We start from the raw sequence: 20,268 nt of genomic DNA, 5'->3' as shown, positions 1-20,268 counted from the left end.
AACGTCAGCGGAATTCTGCGAACACTGGAAGAGTTCCGAAGCATTTTTAAACTTCAGCGGAATTCCGAGAACAATGGAAGAGTTGTGAAGCATTTTTAAAAGTCAGCGGAATTCCGAGAACAATAGAAGAGTTGTGAAGCAATTTTAAGCGTCAGCGGAATTCCGAGAACAATGGAAGTGTTCCGAAGCATTTTTAAACGTCAGCGGAATTCCGAGAACAATGGAAGAGTTCCTAAGCATTTTTAAACGTCAGCGGAATTCCGAGAACAATGGAAGAGTTCCGAAGCATTTTTAAAAGTCAGCGGAATTCCGAGAACAATGGAAGAGTTGTGAAGCATTTTTAAGCGTCAGCGGAATTCCGAGAACAATGGAAAAATTCCGAAGCATTTTTAAACTTCAAAACTTCAGCGGAATTCCGAGAACAATGGAAGAGTTCCGAAGCATTTTTAAAAGTCAGCGGAATTCCGAGAACAATGGAAGAGTTCCGAAGCATTTTTAAAAGTCAGCAGAATTCCGAGAACAATAGAAGGGTACCAAAGCATGTGTAAACTTCAGCGGAATTCTGAGAACAATGTAAGAGTTCCGAAGCATTTTTAAAAGTCAGCGGAATTCCGAGAACAATGGAAGAGTTGTGAAGCATTTTTAAGCGTCAGCGGAATTCCGAGAACAATGGAAGAGTTCCGAAGCATTTTAAAAGTCAGCAGAATTCCGAGAACAATAGAAGGGTACCAAAGCATGTTTAAACTTCAGCGGAATTCTGAGAACAATGTAAGAGTTCCGAAGAATTTTTAAACTTCACCGGAATTCCGAGAACAATGGAAGAGTTCCGAAGCATTTTTAAACGTCAGCGGAATTCCGAGAACAATGGAAGAGTTCTGAAGCATTTTTAAACGTCAGCGGAGTTTTGAAAACAATGGAAGATTTCCGAAGCATTTTTAAACGTCAGCGGAATTCTGCGAACACTGGAAGAGTTCCGAAGCATTTTTAAAAGTCAGCGGAATTCCGAGAACAATGGAAGAGTTGTGAAGCATTTTTAAGCGTCAGCGGAATTCCGAGAACAATGGAAGAATTCCGAAGCATTTTTAAACTTCAAAACTTCAGCGGAATTCCGAGAACAATGGAAGAGTTCCGAAGCATTTTTAAAAGTCAGCAGAATTCCGAGAACAATGGAAGGGTACCATAGCATGTTTAAACTTCAGCGGAATTCTGAGAACAATGTAAGCGTTCCGAAGCATTTTTAAACTTCACCGCAATTCCGAGAACAATGGAAGAGTTCCGAAGCATTTTTAAATGTCAGCGGAATTCCGAGAACAATGGAAGAGTTCTGAAGCATTTTTAAACGTCAGCGGAATTTTGAAAACAATGGAAGATTTCCGAAGCATTTTTAAACGTCAGCGGAATTCTGCGAACACTGGAAGAGTTCCGAAGCATTTTTAAAATTCAGCGGAATTCCGAGAACAATGGAAGAGTTTCGAAGCATTTTTAAAAGTCAGCGGAATTCCGAGAACAATAGAAGAGTTGTGAAGCAATTTTAAGCGTCAGCGGAATTCCGAGAACAATGGAAGTGTTCCGAAGCATTTTTAAACGTCAGCGGAATTCCGTGAACAATGGAAGAGTTCTGAAGCATTTTTAAAAGTCAGCGGAATTCTGAGAACAATAGAAGAGTTGTGAAGCATTTTTAAGCGTCAGCGGAATTCCGAGAACAATGGAAGATTTCCGAAGCATTTTTAAACGTCAGCGGAATTCTGCGAACACTGGAAGAGTTCCGAAGCATTTTTAAACTTCAGCGGAATTTGGAGAACAATCGAAGAGTTCCGAAGCATTTTTAAAAGTCAGCGGAATTCCGAGAACAATGGAAGAGTTGTGAAGCATTTTTAAGCGTCAGCGGAATTCCGAGAACAATGGAAGAGTTCCGAAGCATTTTTAAACTTCAGCAGAATTCTGAGAACAATGGAAGAGTTCCGAAACATTCTTAAACTTCAGCGGAATTCCGAGGACAATGGAAGAGTTTCGAAGCATTTTTAAAAGTCAGCGGAATTCCGAGAACAATAGAAGAGTTGTGAAGCAATTTTAAGCGTCAGCGGAATTCCGAGAACAATGGAAGAGTTCCGAAGCATTTTTAAACTTCAGCAGAATTCTGAGAACAATGGAAGAGTTCTGAAGCATTCTTAAACTTCAGCGGAATTCCGAGAACAATGGAAGAGTTTCGAAGCATTTTTAAAAGTCAGCGGAATTCCGAGAACAATAGAAGAGTTGTGAAGCAATTTTAAGCGTCAGCGGAATTTCAAGAACAATGGAAATGTTCCGAAGCATTTTTAAACGTCAGCGGATTTCCGAGAACAACGGAAGAGTTCTGAAGCATTTTTAAAAGTCAGCGGAATTCTGAGAACAATAGAAGAGTTGTGAAGCATTTTTAAGCGTCAGCGGAATTCCAAGAACAATGGAAGAATTCCGAAGCATTTTTAAACTTCAAAACTTCAGCAGAATTCTGAGAACAATGGAAGAGTTCTGAAGCATTCTTAAACTTCAGCGGAATTCCGAGAACAATGGAAGAGTTCCGAAGCATTTTTAAAAGTCAGCGGAATTCCGAGAACAATGGAAGAGTTCCGAAGCATTTTTAAAAGTCAGCAGAATTCCGAGAACAATAGAAGGGTACCAAAGCATGTTTAAACTTCAGCGGAATTCTGAGAAAAATGTAAGCGTTCCGAAGCATTTTTAAACTTCACCGCAATTCCGAGAACAATGGAAGAGTTCCGAAGCATTTTTAAACGTCAGCGGAATTCCGAGAACAATGGAAGAGTTCTGAAGCATTTTTAAACGTCAGCGGAATTTTGAAAACAATGGAAGATTTCCGAAGCATTTTTAAACGTCAGCGGAATTCTGCGAACACTGGAAGAGTTCCGAAGCATTTTTAAACTTCAGCGGAATTCCGAGAACAATGGAAGAGTTGTGAAGCATTTTTAAAAGTCAGCGGAATTCCGAGAACAATAGAAGAGTTGTGAAGCAATTTTAAGCGTCAGCGGAATTCCGAGAACAATGGAAGTGTTCCGAAGCATTTTTAAACGTCAGCGGAATTCCGAGAACAATGGAAGAGTTCCTAAGCATTTTTAAACGTCAGCGGAATTCCGAGAACAATGGAAGAGTTCCGAAGCATTTTTAAAAGTCAGCGGAATTCCGAGAACAATGGAAGAGTTGTGAAGCATTTTTAAGCGTCAGCGGAATTCCGAGAACAATGGAAAAATTCCGAAGCATTTTTAAACTTCAAAACTTCAGCGGAATTCCGAGAACAATGGAAGAGTTCCGAAGCATTTTTAAAAGTCAGCGGAATTCCGAGAACAATGGAAGAGTTCCGAAGCATTTTTAAACGTCAGCGGAATTTTGAAAACAATGGAAGATTTCCGAAGCATTTTTAAACGTCAGCGGAATTCTGCGAACACTGGTAGAGTTCCGAAGCATTTTTAAACTTCAGCGGAATTTGGAGAACAATCGAAGAGTTCCGAAGCATTTTTAAAAGTCAGCGGAATTCCGAGAACAATGGAAGAGTTGTGAAGCATTTTTAAGCATCAGCGGAATTCCGAGAACAATGGAAGAGTTCTGAAGCATTTTTAAAAGTCAGCGGAATTCTGAAAACAATAGAAGAGTTGTGAAGCTTTTTTAAGCGTCAGCGGAATTCCGAGAACAATCGAAGAGTTCCGAAGCATTTTTAAACTTCAGCAGAATTCTGAGAACAATGGAAGAGTTCCGAAGCATTCTTAAACTTCAGCGGAATTCCGAGGACAATGGATGAGTTCCGAAGCATTTTTAAATGTCAGCGGAATTCCGAGAACAATAGAAGAGTTGTGAAGCATTTTTAAGCGTCAGCGGAATTTCGAGAACAATGGAAGAGTTCCGAAGCATTTTTATACTTCAGCAGAATTCTGAGAACAATGGAAGAGTTCTGAAGCATTCTTAAACTTCAGCGGAATTCCGAGAACAATGGAACAGTTTTGAAGAAATTTTAAGCATCAGCGGAATTCCGAGAACAATGGAAGAGTTCCGAAGCATTTTTAAACTTCAGAAGAATTCTGAGAAAAATGGAAGAGTTCCGAAGCATTCTTAAACTTCAGCGGAATTCCGAGAACAATGGAAGAGTTTCTAAGCATTTTTAAATGTCAGCGGAATTCCGAGAACAATAGAAGAGTTGTGAAGCAATTTTAAGCGTCAGCGGAATTCCGAGAACAATGGAAGAGTTCCGAAGCATTTTTAAACGTCAGCGGAATTCCGAGAACAATGGAAGAATTCCAAAGCATTTTTAAACTTCAAAACTTCAGCGGAATTCCGAGAACAATGGAAGTGTTCCGAAGCATTTTTAAAAGTCAGCGGAATTCCGAGAACAATGGAAGAATTCCGAAGCATTTTTAAAAGTCAGCAGAATTCCGAGAACAATAGAAGGGTACCAAAGCATGTTTAAACTTCAGCGGAATTCTGAGAACAATGTAAGCGTTCCGAAGCATTTTTAAACTTCACCGGAATTCCGAGAACAATGGAAGGTTTCCGAAGCATTTTTAAACGTCAGCGGAATTCCGAGAACAATGGAAGAGTTCTGAAGCATTTTTAAACGTCAGCGGAATTTTGAAAACAATGGAAGATTTCCGAAGCATTTTTAAACGTCAGCGGAATTCTGCGAACACTGGAAGAGTTCCGAAGCATTTTTAAACTTCAGCAGAATTTGGAGAACAATCGAAGAGTTCTGAAGCATTTTTAAAAGTCAGCAGAATTCCGAGAACAATGGAAGAGTTGTGAAGCATTTTTAAGCGTCAGCGGAATTCCGAGAACAATGGAAGAGTTCCGAAGCATTTTTAAACTTCAGCAGAATTCTGAGAACAATGGAAGAGTTCTGAAGCATTCTTAAACTTCAGCGAAATTCCGAGAACAATGGAAGAGTTTCGAAGCATTTTTAAAAGTCAGCGGAATTCCGAGAACAATAGAAGAGTTGTGAAGCAATTTTAAGCGTCAGCGGAATTCCAAGAACAATGGAAATGTTCCGAAGCATTTTTAAACGTCAGCGGATTTCCGAGAACAACGGAAGAGTTCTGAAGCATTTTTAAAAGTCAGCGGAATTCTGAGAACAATAGAAGAGTTGTGAAGCATTTTTAAGCGTCAGCGGAATTCCAAGAACAATGGAAGAATTCCGAAGCATTTTTAAACTTCAAAACTTCAGCAGAATTCTGAGAACAATGGAAGAGTTCTGAAGCATTCTTAAACTTCAGCGGAATTCCGAGAACAATGGAAGAGTTCCGAAGCATTTTTAAAAGTCAGCGGAATTCCGAGAACAATGGAAGAGTTCCGAAGCATTTTTAAAAGTCAGCAGAATTCCGAGAACAATAGAAGGGTACCAAAGCATGTTTAAACTTCAGCGGAATTCTGAGAAAAATGTAAGCGTTCCGAAGCATTTTTAAACTTCACCGCAATTCCGAGAACAATGGAAGAGTTCCGAAGCATTTTTAAACGTCAGCGGAATTCCGAGAACAATGGAAGAGTTCTGAAGCATTTTTAAACGTCAGCGGAATTTTGAAAACAATGGAAGATTTCCGAAGCATTTTTAAACGTCAGCGGAATTCTGCGAACACTGGAAGAGTTCCGAAGCATTTTTAAACTTCAGCGGAATTCCGAGAACAATGGAAGAGTTGTGAAGCATTTTTAAAAGTCAGCGGAATTCCGAGAACAATAGAAGAGTTGTGAAGCAATTTTAAGCGTCAGCGGAATTCCGAGAACAATGGAAGTGTTCCGAAGCATTTTTAAACGTCAGCGGAATTCCGAGAACAATGGAAGAGTTCCTAAGCATTTTTAAACGTCAGCGGAATTCCGAGAACAATGGAAGAGTTCCGAAGCATTTTTAAAAGTCAGCGGAATTCCGAGAACAATGGAATTGTTGTGAAGCATTTTTAAGCGTCAGCGGAATTCCGAGAACAATGGAAGAGTTCTGAAGCATTTTTAAACATCAGCGGAATTTTGAAAACAATGGAAGATTTCCGAAGCATTTTTAAACGTCAGCGGAATTCTGCGAACACTGGAAGAGTTCCGAAGCATTTTTAAACTTCAGCGGAATTCCGAGAACAATGGAAGAGTTCCGAAGCATTTTTAAAAGTCAGCAGAATTCCGAGAACAATAGAAGGGTACCAAAGCATGTTTAAACTTCAGCGGAATTCTGAGAACAATGTAAGCGTTCCGAAGCATTTTTAAACTTCACCGCAATTCCGAGAACAATGGAAGAGTTTCGAACCATTTTTAAACGTCAGCGGAATTCCGAGAACAATGGAAGAGTTCTGAAGCATTTTTAAACGTCAGCGGAATTTTGAAAACAATGGAAGATTTCCGAAGCATTTTTAAACGTCAGCGGAATTCTGCGAACACTGGTAGAGTTCCGAAGCATTTTTAAACTTCAGCGGAATTTGGAGAACAATCGAAGAGTTCCGAAGCATTTTTAAAAGTCAGCGGAATTCCGAGAACAATGGAAGAGTTGTGAAGCATTTTTAAGCGTCAGCGGAATTCCGAGAACAATGGAAGAGTTCCGAAGCATTTTTAAACTTCAGCAGAATTCCGAGAACAATGGAAGAGTTCCGAAGCATTTTTAAAAGTCAGCAGAATTCCGAGAACAATAGAAGGGTACCAAAGCATGTGTAAACTTCAGCGGAATTCTGAGAACAATGTAAGAGTTCCGAAGCATTTTTAAAAGTCAGCGGAATTCCGAGAACAATGGAAGAGTTGTGAAGCATTTTTAAGCGTCAGCGGAATTCCGAGAACAATGGAAGAGTTCCGAAGCATTTTAAAAGTCAGCAGAATTCCGAGAACAATAGAAGGGTACCAAAGCATGTTTAAACTTCAGCGGAATTCTGAGAACAATGTAAGAGTTCCGAAGAATTTTTAAACTTCACCGGAATTCCGAGAACAATGGAAGAGTTCCGAAGCATTTTTAAACGTCAGCGGAATTCCGAGAACAATGGAAGAGTTCTGAAGCATTTTTAAACGTCAGCGGAGTTTTGAAAACAATGGAAGATTTCCGAAGCATTTTTAAACGTCAGCGGAATTCTGCGAACACTGGAAGAGTTCCGAAGCATTTTTAAAAGTCAGCGGAATTCCGAGAACAATGGAAGAGTTGTGAAGCATTTTTAAGCGTCAGCGGAATTCCGAGAACAATGGAAGAATTCCGAAGCATTTTTAAACTTCAAAACTTCAGCGGAATTCCGAGAACAATGGAAGAGTTCCGAAGCATTTTTAAAAGTCAGCAGAATTCCGAGAACAATGGAAGGGTACCATAGCATGTTTAAACTTCAGCGGAATTCCGAGAACAATGGAAGAGTTCCGAAGCATTTTTAAATGTCAGCGGAATTCCGAGAACAATGGAAGAGTTCTGAAGCATTTTTAAACGTCAGCGGAATTTTGAAAACAATGGAAGATTTCCGAAGCATTTTTAAACGTCAGCGGAATTCTGCGAACACTGGAAGAGTTCCGAAGCATTTTTAAACTTCAGCGGAATTCCGAGAACAATGGAAGAGTTTCGAAGCATTTTTAAAAGTCAGCGGAATTCCGAGAACAATAGAAGAGTTGTGAAGCAATTTTAAGCGTCAGCGGAATTCCGAGAACAATGGAAGTGTTCCGAAGCATTTTTAAACGTCAGCGGAATTCCGTGAACAATGGAAGAGTTCTGAAGCATTTTTAAAAGTCAGCGGAATTCTGAGAACAATAGAAGAGTTGTGAAGCATTTTTAAGCGTCAGCGGAATTCCGAGAACAATGGAAGATTTCCGAAGCATTTTTAAACGTCAGCGGAATTCTGCGAACACTGGAAGAGTTCCGAAGCATTTTTAAACTTCAGCGGAATTTGGAGAACAATCGAAGAGTTCCGAAGCATTTTTAAAAGTCAGCGGAATTCCGAGAACAATGGAAGAGTTGTGAAGCATTTTTAAGCGTCAGCGGAATTCCGAGAACAATGGAAGAGTTCCGAAGCATTTTTAAACTTCAGCAGAATTCTGAGAACAATGGAAGAGTTCCGAAACATTCTTAAACTTCAGCGGAATTCCGAGGACAATGGAAGAGTTTCGAAGCATTTTTAAAAGTCAGCGGAATTCCGAGAACAATAGAAGAGTTGTGAAGCAATTTTAAGCGTCAGCGGAATTCCGAGAACAATGGAAGTGTTCCGAAGCATTTTTAAACGTCAGCGGAATTCCGTGAACAATGGAAGAGTTCTGAAGCATTTTTAAAAGTCAGCGGAATTCTGAGAACAATAGAAGAGTTGTGAAGCATTTTTAAGCGTCAGCGGAATTCCGAGAACAATGGAAGAATTCCGAAGCATTTTTAAACTTCAAAACTTCAGCAGAATTCCGAGAACAATGGAAGAGTTCCGAAGCATTCTTAAACTTCAGCGGAATTCCGAGAACAATGGAAGAGTTCCGAAGCATTTTTAAAAGTCAGCGGAATTCCGAGAACAATGGAAGAGTTCCGAAGCATTTTTAAAAGTCAGCAGAATTCCGAGAACAATAGAAGGGTACCAAAGCATGTTTAAACTTCAGCGGAATTCTGAGAACAATGTAAGCGTTCCGAAGCATTTTTAAACTTCACCGCAATTCCGAGAACAATGGAAGAGTTCCGAAGCATTTTTAAACGTCAGCGGAATTCCGAGAACAATGGAAGAGTTCTGAAGCATTTTTAAACGTCAGCGGAATTTTGAAAACAATGGAAGATTTCCGAAGCATTTTTAAACGTCAGCGGAATTCTGCGAACACTGGTAGAGTTCCGAAGCATTTTTAAACTTCAGCGGAATTTGGAGAACAATCGAAGAGTTCCGAAGCATTTTTAAAAGTCAGCGGAATTCCGAGAACAATGGAAGAGTTGTGAAGCATTTTTAAGCATCAGCGGAATTCCGAGAACAATGGAAGAGTTCTGAAGCATTTTTAAAAGTCAGCGGAATTCTGAAAACAATAGAAGAGTTGTGAAGCTTTTTTAAGCGTCAGCGGAATTCCGAGAACAATCGAAGAGTTCCGAAGCATTTTTAAACTTCAGCAGAATTCTGAGAACAATGGAAGAGTTCCGAAGCATTCTTAAACTTCAGCGGAATTCCGAGGACAATGGAAGAGTTCCGAAGCATTTTTAAATGTCAGCGGAATTCCGAGAACAATAGAAGAGTTGTGAAGCATTTTTAAGCGTCAGCGGAATTTCGAGAACAATGGAAGAGTTCCGAAGCATTTTTATACTTCAGCAGAATTCTGAGAACAATGGAAGAGTTCTGAAGCATTCTTAAACTTCAGCGGAATTCCGAGAACAATGGAACAGTTTTGAAGAAATTTTAAGCATCAGCGGAATTCCGAGAACAATGGAAGAGTTCCGAAGCATTTTTAAACTTCAGAAGAATTCTGAGAAAAATGGAAGAGTTCCGAAGCATTCTTAAACTTCAGCGGAATTCCGAGAACAATGGAAGAGTTTCGAAGCATTTTTAAAAGTCAGCGGAATTCCGAGAACAATAGAAGAGTTGTGAAGCAATTTTAAGCGTCAGCGGAATTCCGAGAACAATGGAAGAGTTCCGAAGCATTTTTAAACGTCAGCGGAATTCCGAGAACAATGGAAGAATTCCAAAGCATTTTTAAACTTCAAAACTTCAGCGGAATTCCGAGAACAATGGAAGTGTTGAGAAGCATTTTTAAAAGTCAGCGGAATTCCGAGAACAATGGAAGAATTCCGAAGCATTTTTAAAAGTCAGCAGAATTCCGAGAACAATAGAAGGGTACCAAAGCATGTTTAAACTTCAGCGGAATTCTGAGAACAATGTAAGCGTTCCGAAGCATTTTTAAACTTCACCGGAATTCCGAGAACAATGGAAGGTTTCCGAAGCATTTTTAAACGTCAGCGGAATTCCGAGAACAATGGAAGAGTTCTGAAGCATTTTTAAACGTCAGCGGAATTTTGAAAACAATGGAAGATTTCCGAAGCATTTTTAAACGTCAGCGGAATTCTGCGAACACTGGAAGAGTTCCGAAGCATTTTTAAACTTCAGCAGAATTTGGAGAACAATCGAAGAGTTCTGAAGCATTTTTAAAAGTCAGCAGAATTCCGAGAACAATGGAAGAGTTGTGAAGCATTTTTAAGCGTCAGCGGAATTCCGAGAACAATGGAAGAGTTCCGAAGCATTTTTAAACTTCAGCAGAATTCTGAGAACAATGGAAGAGTTCTGAAGCATTCTTAAACTTCAGCGGAATTCCGAGAACAATGGAAGAGTTTCGAAGCATTTTTAAAAGTCAGCGGAATTCCGAGAACAATAGAAGAGTTGTGAAGCAATTTTAAGCGTCAGCGGAATTCCAAGAACAATGGAAATGTTCCGAAGCATTTTTAAACGTCAGCGGATTTCCGAGAACAACGGAAGAGTTCTGAAGCATTTTTAAAAGTCAGCGGAATTCTGAGAACAATAGAAGAGTTGTGAAGCATTTTTAAGCGTCAGCGGAATTCCAAGAACAATGGAAGAATTCCGAAGCATTTTTAAACTTCAAAACTTCAGCAGAATTCTGAGAACAATGGAAGAGTTCTGAAGCATTCTTAAACTTCAGCGGAATTCCGAGAACAATGGAAGAGTTCCGAAGCATTTTTAAAAGTCAGCGGAATTCCGAGAACAATGGAAGAGTTCCGAAGCATTTTTAAAAGTCAGCAGAATTCCGAGAACAATAGAAGGGTACCAAAGCATGTTTAAACTTCAGCGGAATTCTGAGAAAAATGTAAGCGTTCCGAAGCATTTTTAAACTTCACCGCAATTCCGAGAACAATGGAAGAGTTCCGAAGCATTTTTAAACGTCAGCGGAATTCCGAGAACAATGGAAGAGTTCTGAAGCATTTTTAAACGTCAGCGGAATTTTGAAAACAATGGAAGATTTCCGAAGCATTTTTAAACGTCAGCGGAATTCTGCGAACACTGGAAGAGTTCCGAAGCATTTTTAAACTTCAGCGGAATTCCGAGAACAATGGAAGAGTTGTGAAGCATTTTTAAAAGTCAGCGGAATTCCGAGAACAATAGAAGAGTTGTGAAGCAATTTTAAGCGTCAGCGGAATTCCGAGAACAATGGAAGTGTTCCGAAGCATTTTTAAACGTCAGCGGAATTCCGAGAACAATGGAAGAGTTCCTAAGCATTTTTAAACGTCAGCGGAATTCCGAGAACAATGGAAGAGTTCCGAAGCATTTTTAAAAGTCAGCGGAATTCCGAGAACAATGGAAGAGTTGTGAAGCATTTTTAAGCGTCAGCGGAATTCCGAGAACAATGGAAAAATTCCGAAGCATTTTTAAACTTCAAAACTTCAGCGGAATTCCGAGAACAATGGAAGAGTTCCGAAGCATTTTTAAAAGTCAGCGGAATTCCGAGAACAATGGAAGAGTTCCGAAGCATTTTTAAAAGTCAGCAGAATTCCGAGAACAATAGAAGGGTACCAAAGCATGTTTAAACTTCAGCGGAATTCTGAGAACAATGTAAGCGTTCCGAAGCATTTTTAAACTTCACCGCAATTCCGAGAACAATGGAAGAGTTCCGAAGCATTTTTAAACGTCAGCGGAATTCCGAGAACAATGGAAGAGTTCTGAAGCATTTTTAAACGTCAGCGGAATTTTGAAAACAATGGAAGATTTCCGAAGCATTTTTAAACGTCAGCGGAATTCTGCGAACACTGGTAGAGTTCCGAAGCATTTTTAAACTTCAGCGGAATTTGGAGAACAATCGAAGAGTTCCGAAGCATTTTTAAAAGTCAGCGGAATTCCGAGAACAATGGAAGAGTTGTGAAGCATTTTTAAGCGTCAGCGGAATTCCGAGAACAATGGAAGAGTTCCGAAGCATTTTTAAACTTCAGCAGAATTCCGAGAACAATGGAAGAGTTCCGAAGCATTTTTAAAAGTCAGCAGAATTCCGAGAACAATAGAAGGGTACCAAAGCATGTGTAAACTTCAGCGGAATTCTGAGAACAATGTAAGAGTTCCGAAGCATTTTTAAAAGTCAGCGGAATTCCGAGAACAATGGAAGAGTTGTGAAGCATTTTTAAGCGTCAGCGGAATTCCGAGAACAATGGAAGAGTTCCGAAGCATTTTAAAAGTCAGCAGAATTCCGAGAACAATAGAAGGGTACCAAAGCATGTTTAAACTTCAGCGGAATTCTGAGAACAATGTAAGAGTTCCGAAGAATTTTTAAACTTCACCGGAATTCCGAGAACAATGGAAGAGTTCCGAAGCATTTTTAAACGTCAGCGGAATTCCGAGAACAATGGAAGAGTTCTGAAGCATTTTTAAACGTCAGCGGAGTTTTGAAAACAATGGAAGATTTCCGAAGCATTTTTAAACGTCAGCGGAATTCTGCGAACACTGGAAGAGTTCCGAAGCATTTTTAAAAGTCAGCGGAATTCCGAGAACAATGGAAGAGTTGTGAAGCATTTTTAAGCGTCAGCGGAATTCCGAGAACAATGGAAGAATTCCGAAGCATTTTTAAACTTCAAAACTTCAGCGGAATTCCGAGAACAATGGAAGAGTTCCGAAGCATTTTTAAAAGTCAGCAGAATTCCGAGAACAATGGAAGGGTACCATAGCATGTTTAAACTTCAGCGGAATTCTGAGAACAATGTAAGTGTTCCGAAGCATTTTTAAACTTCACCGCAATTCCGAGAACAATGGAAGAGTTCCGAAGCATTTTTAAATGTCAGCGGAATTCCGAGAACAATGGAAGAGTTCTGAAGCATTTTTAAACGTCAGCGGAATTTTGAAAACAATGGAAGATTTCCGAAGCATTTTTACACGTCAGCGGAATTCTGCGAACACTGGAAGAGTTCCGAAGCATTTTTAAACTTCAGCGGAATTCCGAGAACAATGGAAGAGTTTCGAAGCATTTTTAAAAGTCAGCGGAATTCCGAGAACAATAGAAGAGTTGTGAAGCAATTTTAAGCGTCAGCGGAATTCCGAGAACAATGGAAGTGTTCCGAAGCATTTTTAAACGTCAGCGGAATTCCGTGAACAATGGAAGAGTTCTGAAGCATTTTTAAAAGTCAGCGGAATTCTGAGAACAATAGAAGAGTTGTGAAGCATTTTTAAGCGTCAGCGGAATTCTGCGAACACTGGAAGAGTTCCGAAGCATTTTTAAACTTCAGCGGAATTTGGAGAACAATCGAAGAGTTCCGAAGCATTTTTAAACTTCAGCAGAATTCTGAGAACAATGGAAGAGTTCCGAAACATTCTTAAACTTCAGCGGAATTCCGAGGACAATGGAAGAGTTTCGAAGCATTTTTAAAAGTCAGCGGAATTCCGAGAACAATAGAAGAGTTGTGAAGCAATTTTAAGCGTCAGCGGAATTCCGAGAACAATGGAAGTGTTCCGAAGCATTTTTAAACGTCAGCGGAATTCCGTGAACAATGGAAGAGTTCTGAAGCATTTTTAAAAGTCAGCGGAATTCTGAGAACAATAGAAGAGTTGTGAAGCATTTTTAAGCGTCAGCGGAATTCCGAGAACAATGGAAGAATTCCGAAGCATTTTTAAACTTCAAAACTTCAGCAGAATTCCGAGAACAATGGAAGAGTTCCGAAGCATTCTTAAACTTCAGCGGAATTCCGAGAACAATGGAAGAGTTCCGAAGCATTTTTAAAAGTCAGCGGAATTCCGAGAACAATGGAAGAGTTCCGAAGCATTTTTAAAAGTCAGCAGAATTCCGTGAACAATAGAACGGTACCAAAGCATGTTTAAACTTCAGCGGAATTCTGAGAACAATGGAAGAGTTCCGAAGCATTTTTAAACGTCAACGGAATTCCGAGAACAATGGAAGAGTTCTGAAGCATTTTTAAACGTCAGCGGAATTTTGAAAACAATGGAAGATTTCCGAAGCATTTTTAAACGTCAGCGGAATTCTGCGATCACTGGAAGAGTTCCGAAGCATTTTTAAAAGTCAGCGGAATTCCGAGAACAATGGAAGAGTTGTGAAGCATTTTAAGCGTCAGCGGAATTCCGAGAACAATGGAAGAATTCCGAAGCATTTTTAAACTTCAAAACTTCAGCGGAATTCCGAGAACAATGGAAGAGTTCCGAAGCATTTTTAAAAGTCAGCGGAATTCCGAGAACAATGGAAGAGTTCCGAAGCATTTTTAAAAGTCAGCAGAATTCCGAGAACAATAGAAGGGTACCAAAGCATGTTTAAACTTCAGCGGAATTCTGAGAACAATGTAAGCGTTCCGAAGCATTTTTAAACTTCACCGCAATTCCGAGAACAATGGAAGAGTTCCGAAGCATTATTAAACGTCAGCGGAATTCCGAGAACAATGGAAGAGTTCTGAAGCATTTTTAAACGTCAGCGGAATTTTGAAAACAATGGAAGATTTCCGAAGCATTTTTAAACGTCAGCGGAATTCTGCGAACACTGGAAGAGTTCCGAAGCATTTTTAAACTTCATCGGAATTTGGAGAACAATCGAAGAGTTCCGAAGCATTTTTAAAAGTCAGCGGAATTCCGAGAACAATGGAAGAGTTGTGAAGCATTTTTAAGCGTCAGCGGAATTCCGAGAATAATGGAAGAGTTCCGAAGCATTTTTAAACTTCAGCAGATTTCTGAGAACAATGGAAGCGTTCCGAAACATTCTTAAACTTCAGCGGAATTCCGAGGACAATGGAAGAGTTTCGAAGCATTTTTAAAAGTCAGCGGAATTCCGAGAATAATAGAAGAGTTGTGAAGCAATTTTAAGCATCAGCGGAATTCCGAGAACAATGGAAGTGTTCCGAAGCATTTTTAAACGTCAGCGGAATTCCGAGAACAATGGAAGAGTTCTGAAGCATTTTTAAAAGTCAGCAGAATTCTGAGAACAATAGAAGAGTTGTGAAGCATTTTTAAGCGTCAGCGGAATTCCGAGAACAATGGAAGAATTCCGAAGCATTTTTAAACTTCAAAACTTCAGCAGAATTCCGAGAACAATGGAAAAGTTCCGAAGCATTCTTAAACTTCAGCGGAATTCCGAGAACAATGGAAGAGTTCCGAAGCATTTTTAAAAGTCAGCGGAATTCCAAGAACAATGGAAGAGTTCTGAAGCATTTTTAAAAGTCAGCAGATTTCCGAGAACAATAGAAGGGTACCAAAGCAAGTTTAAACTTCAGCGGAATTCTGAGAACAATGTAAGCGTTCCGAAGCATTTTTAAACTTCACTGCAATTCCGAGAACAATGGAAGAGTTCCGAAGCATTTTTAAACGTCAGCGGAATTCCGAGAACAATGGAAGAGTTCTGAAGCATTTTTAAACGTCAGCGGATTTTGAAAACAATGGAAGATTTCCGAAGCATTTTTAAACGTCAGCGGAATTCTGCAAACACTGGAAGAGTTCCGAAGCATTTTTAAACTTCAGCGGAATTTGGAGAACAATCAAAGAGTTCCGAAGCAATTTTAAAAGTCAGCGGAATTCCGAGAACAATGGAAGAGTTGTGAAGCATTTTTAAACGTCAGTGGAATTCCAAGAACAAAGGAGGAGTTCCGAAGCATTTTTAAACGTCAGCGGAATTCCGAGAACAATGCAAGAGTTCCGAAGCATTTTTAAACGTCAGTGGAATTCCAAGAACAAAGGAAGAGTTCCGAAGCATTTTTAAACGTCAGCGGAATTCCGAGAACAATGGAAGAGTTCCGAAGCATACTTAAACTTCAGCGGAATTCCGAGAACAATGGAAGAGTTCTGAAGCATTTTTAAAAGTCAGCGGAATTCCGAGAACAATGGAAGAGTTCCGAAGCATTTTTAAAAGTCAGCGGAATTCCGAGAACAATGGAAGAGTTCCGAAGCATTTTTAAAAGTCAGCAGAATTCCGAGAACAATAGAAGGGTACCAAAGCATGTTTAAACTTCAGCGGAATTCTGAGAACAATGGAAGAGTTCCGAAGCATTTTTAAACATCAGCGGAATTCCGAGAACAATGGAAGAGTTCTGAAGCATTTTTAAACGTCAGCGGAATTTTGAAAACAATGGAAGATTTCCGAAGCATTTTTAAACGTCAGCGAAATTCTGCGAACACTGGAAGAGTTCCGAAGCATTTTTAAACTTCAGCGGAATTTGGAGAACAATCGAAGAGTTCCGAAGCATTTTTAAAAGTCAGCGGAATTCCGAGAACAATAGAAGATTTCCGAAGCATTTTTAAACGTCAGCGGAATTCCGAAAACAATGGAAGAGTTCTGAATCCTTTATAAATGTCAGCAGAATTCCGAGAACAATGGAAGAGTTCCGAAGCATTTTTAAATGTCAGCGGAATTCCGAGAACAATGGAAGAGTTCCGAAGCATTTTTAAATGTCAGCGGAATTCTGAGAACAATGAAAGAGTTCCGAAGCATTTTTAAACTTCAGCAGAATTCCGAGAACAATGGAAGAGTTCCGAAGCATTTTTAAACGTCAGCGGAATTCCGAGAACAATGGAAGATTTCCGAAGCATTTTTAAACGTCAGCGGAATTCCGAAAACAATGGAAGAGTTCTGAATCCTTTATAAATGTCAGCAGAATTCCGAGAACAATGGAAGAGTTCCGAAGCATTTTTAAATGTCAGCGTAATTCTGAGAACAATGGAAGAGTTCCGAAGCATTTTTAAACTTCAGCAGAATTCCGAGAACAATGGAAGAGTTCCGAAGCATACTTAAACTTCAGCGGAATTCCGAGAACAATGGAAGAGTTCTGAAGCATTTTTAAAAGTCAGCGGAATACCGAGAACAATGGAAGAGTTGTGAAGCATTTTTTAACGTCAGCGGAATTCCAGAACAATGGAAGAGTTCCGAAGCATTTTTAAATGTCAGCGGAATTCCGAGAACAATGGAAGAGTTCCAAAACATTTTTAAATGTCAGCAGAATTCCGAGAACAATGGAAGAGTTCCGAAGCAATTTTAAACTACAGCAGAATTCCGAGAACAATGGAAGAGTTCTGAAGCCTTTTTAAATGTCAGCGGAATTCCGAGAACAATGGAAGAGTTCCGAAACATTTTTAAATGTCAGCGGAATTCTGAGAACAATGGAAGATTTCCGAAGCATTTTTAAACGTCAGCGGAATTCTGTGAACACAGGAAGAGTTCCGAAGCATTTTTAAAAGTCAGCGGAATTCCGAGAACAATGGAAGAGTTGTGAAGCATTTTTAAACGTCAGCGGAATTCCGAGAACAATGGAAGAGTTCCGAAGCATTTTTAAACGTCAGCGGAATTCCGAGAACAATTGAAGAGTTCTGAAGGCTTTTTTAATGTCTGCGGAATTCCGAGAACAATGGAAGAGTTCCGAAGCATTTTTAAATGTCAGCGGAATTCTGAGAAAAATGGAAGAGTTCCAAAGCATTTTTAAACTTCAGCAGAATTCCGAGAACAATGGAAGAGTTCCGAAGCATACTTAAACTTCAGCGGAATTCCGAGAACAAAGGAAGAGTTCAGAAGCATTTTTAAAAGTCAGCTGAATACCGAGAACAATGGAAGAGTTGTGAAGCATTTTTAAGCATCAGCGGAATTCCGAGAACAATGGAAGAGTTCCGAAGCATTTTTAAACGTCAGCGGAATTCCGAGAACAATGAAAGAGTTCTGAAGCCTTTTTAAATGTCAGCGGAATTCCGAGAACAATGGAAGAGTTCTGAAGCCTTTTTAAATGTCAGCGGAATTCCGAGAACAATGGAAGAGTTCTGAAGCCTTTTTAAATGTCAGCGGAATTCCGAGAACAATGGAAGAGTTCCGAAGCATTTTTAAATGTCAGCGGAATTCTGAGAACAATGGAAGAGTTCCGAAGCATTTTTAAACTTCAGCGGAATTCCGAGAACAATGGAAGAGTTCTGAAGCATTTTTAAATGTCAGCGGAATTCCGAGAACAATAGAAGAGATCCGAAGCATTTTTAAACGTCAGCGGAATTCCGAGAACAATGGAAGAGTTGTGAAGCATTTTTAAACGTCAGCGGAATTCCGAGAACAATGGAAGAGTTCCGAAGCATTTTTAAACGTCAGCGGAATTCCGAGAACAATGGAAGAGTTCTGAAGCCTTTTTAAATGTCAGCGGAATTCCGAGAACAATGGAAGAGTTCCGAAGCATTTTTAAATGTCAGCGGAATTCTGAGAACAATGGAAGAGTTCCGAAGCATTTTTAAACTTCAGCAGAATTCCGAGAACAATGGAAGAGTTCCGAAGCATACTTAAACTTCAGCGGAATTCCGAGAACAATGGAAGAGTTCTGAAGCATTTTTAAAAGTCAGCGGAATACCGAGAACAATGGAAGAGTTGTGAAGCATTTTTAAACGTCAGCGGAATTCCAGAACAATGGAAGAGTTCCGATGCATTTTTAAATGTCAGCGGAATTCCGAGAACAATGAAAGAGTTCCGAAGCATTTTTAAACGTCAGCGGAATTCCGAGAACAATGGAAGAGTTGTGAAGCATTTTTAAACGTCAGCGGAATTCCGAGAACAATGGAAGAGTTCCGAAGCATTTTTAAACGTCAGCGGAATTCCGAGAACAATGGAAGAGTTCTGAAGCATTTTTAAACGTCAGCGGAATTCCGAGAACAATGGAAGAGTTCTGAAGCCTTTTTAAATGTCAGCGGAATTCCGAGAACAATGGAAGAGCTCTGAAGCCTTTTTAAATGTCAGCGGAATTCCGAGAACAATGGAAGAGTTCTGAAGCATTTTTAAAAGTCAGCAGAATTCTGAGAACAATAGAAGAGTTGTGAAGCATTTTTAAGCGTCAGCGGAATTCCGAGAACAATGGAAGAATTCCGAAGCATTTTTAAACTTCAAAACTTCAGCAGAATTCCGAGAACAATGGAAAAGTTCCGAAGCATTCTTAAACTTCAGCGGAATTCCGAGAACAATGGAAGAGTTCCGAAGCATTTTTAAAAGTCAGCGGAATTCCAAGAACAATGGAAGAGTTCCGAAGCATTTTTAAAAGTCAGCAGAATTCCGAGAACAATAGAAGGGTACCAAAGCATGTTTAAACTTCAGCGGAATTCTGAGAACAATGTAAGCGTTCCGAAGCATTTTTAAACTTCACTGCAATTCCGAGAACAATGGAAGAGTTCCGAAGCATTTTTAAACGTCAGCGGAATTCCGAGAACAATGGAAGAGTTCTGAAGCATTTTTAAACGTCAGCGGATTTTGAAAACAATGGAAGATTTCCGAAGCATTTTTAAACGTCAGCGGAATTCTGCAAACACTGGAAGAGTTCCGAAGCATTTTTAAACTTCAGCGGAATTTGGAGAACAATCAAAGAGTTCCGAAGCAATTTTAAAAGTCAGCGGAATTCCGAGAACAATGGAAGAGTTGTGAAGCATTTTTAAACGTCAGTGGAATTCCAAGAACAAAGGAGGAGTTCCGAAGCATTTTTAAACGTCAGCGGAATTCCGAGAACAATGCAAGAGTTCCGAAGCATTTTTAAACGTCAGTGGAATTCCAAGAACAAAGGAAGAGTTCCGAAGCATTTTTAAACGTCAGCGGAATTCCGAGAACAATGGAAGAGTTCCGAAGCATACTTAAACTTCAGCGGAATTCCGAGAACAATGGAAGAGTTCTGAAGCATTTTTAAAAGTCAGCGGAATTCCGAGAACAATGGAAGAGTTCCGAAGCATTTTTAAAAGTCAGCGGAATTCCGAGAACAATGGAAGAGTTCCGAAGCATTTTTAAAAGTCAGCAGAATTCCGAGAACAATAGAAGGGTACCAAAGCATGTTTAAACTTCAGCGGAATTCTGAGAACAATGGAAGAGTTCCGAAGCATTTTTAAACATCAGCGGAATTCCGAGAACAATGGAAGAGTTCTGAAGCATTTTTAAACGTCAGCGGAATTTTGAAAACAATGGAAGATTTCCGAAGCATTTTTAAACGTCAGCGAAATTCTGCGAACACTGGAAGAGTTCCGAAGCATTTTTAAACTTCAGCGGAATTTGGAGAACAATCGAAGAGTTCCGAAGCATTTTTAAAAGTCAGCGGAATTCCGAGAACAATGGAAGAGTTCTGAAGCATTTTTAAACGTCAGCGGAATTCCGTGAACAATGGAAGAGTTCTGAAGCATTTTTAAAAGCCAGCGGAATTCTGAGAACAATAGAAGAGTTGTGAAGCATTTTTAAGCGTCAGCGGAATTCTGCGAACACTGGAAGAGTTCCGAAGCATTTTTAAACTTCAGCGGAATTTGGAGAACAATCGAAGAGTTCCGAAGCATTTTTAAACTTCAGCAGAATTCTGAGAACAATGGAAGAGTTCCGAAACATTCTTAAACTTCAGCGGAATTCCGAGGACAATGGAAGAGTTTCGAAGCATTTTTAAAAGTCAGC

This window comes from Phyllobates terribilis, unplaced genomic scaffold, assembly GCF_046119375.1.
Source record: "Phyllobates terribilis strain yellow unplaced genomic scaffold, ASM4611937v1 Scaffold_15__1_contigs__length_34870131, whole genome shotgun sequence".
Lineage (NCBI taxonomy): Eukaryota > Metazoa > Chordata > Amphibia > Anura > Dendrobatidae > Phyllobates > Phyllobates terribilis.
Note: the sequence above shows the minus strand (reverse complement) of the source record.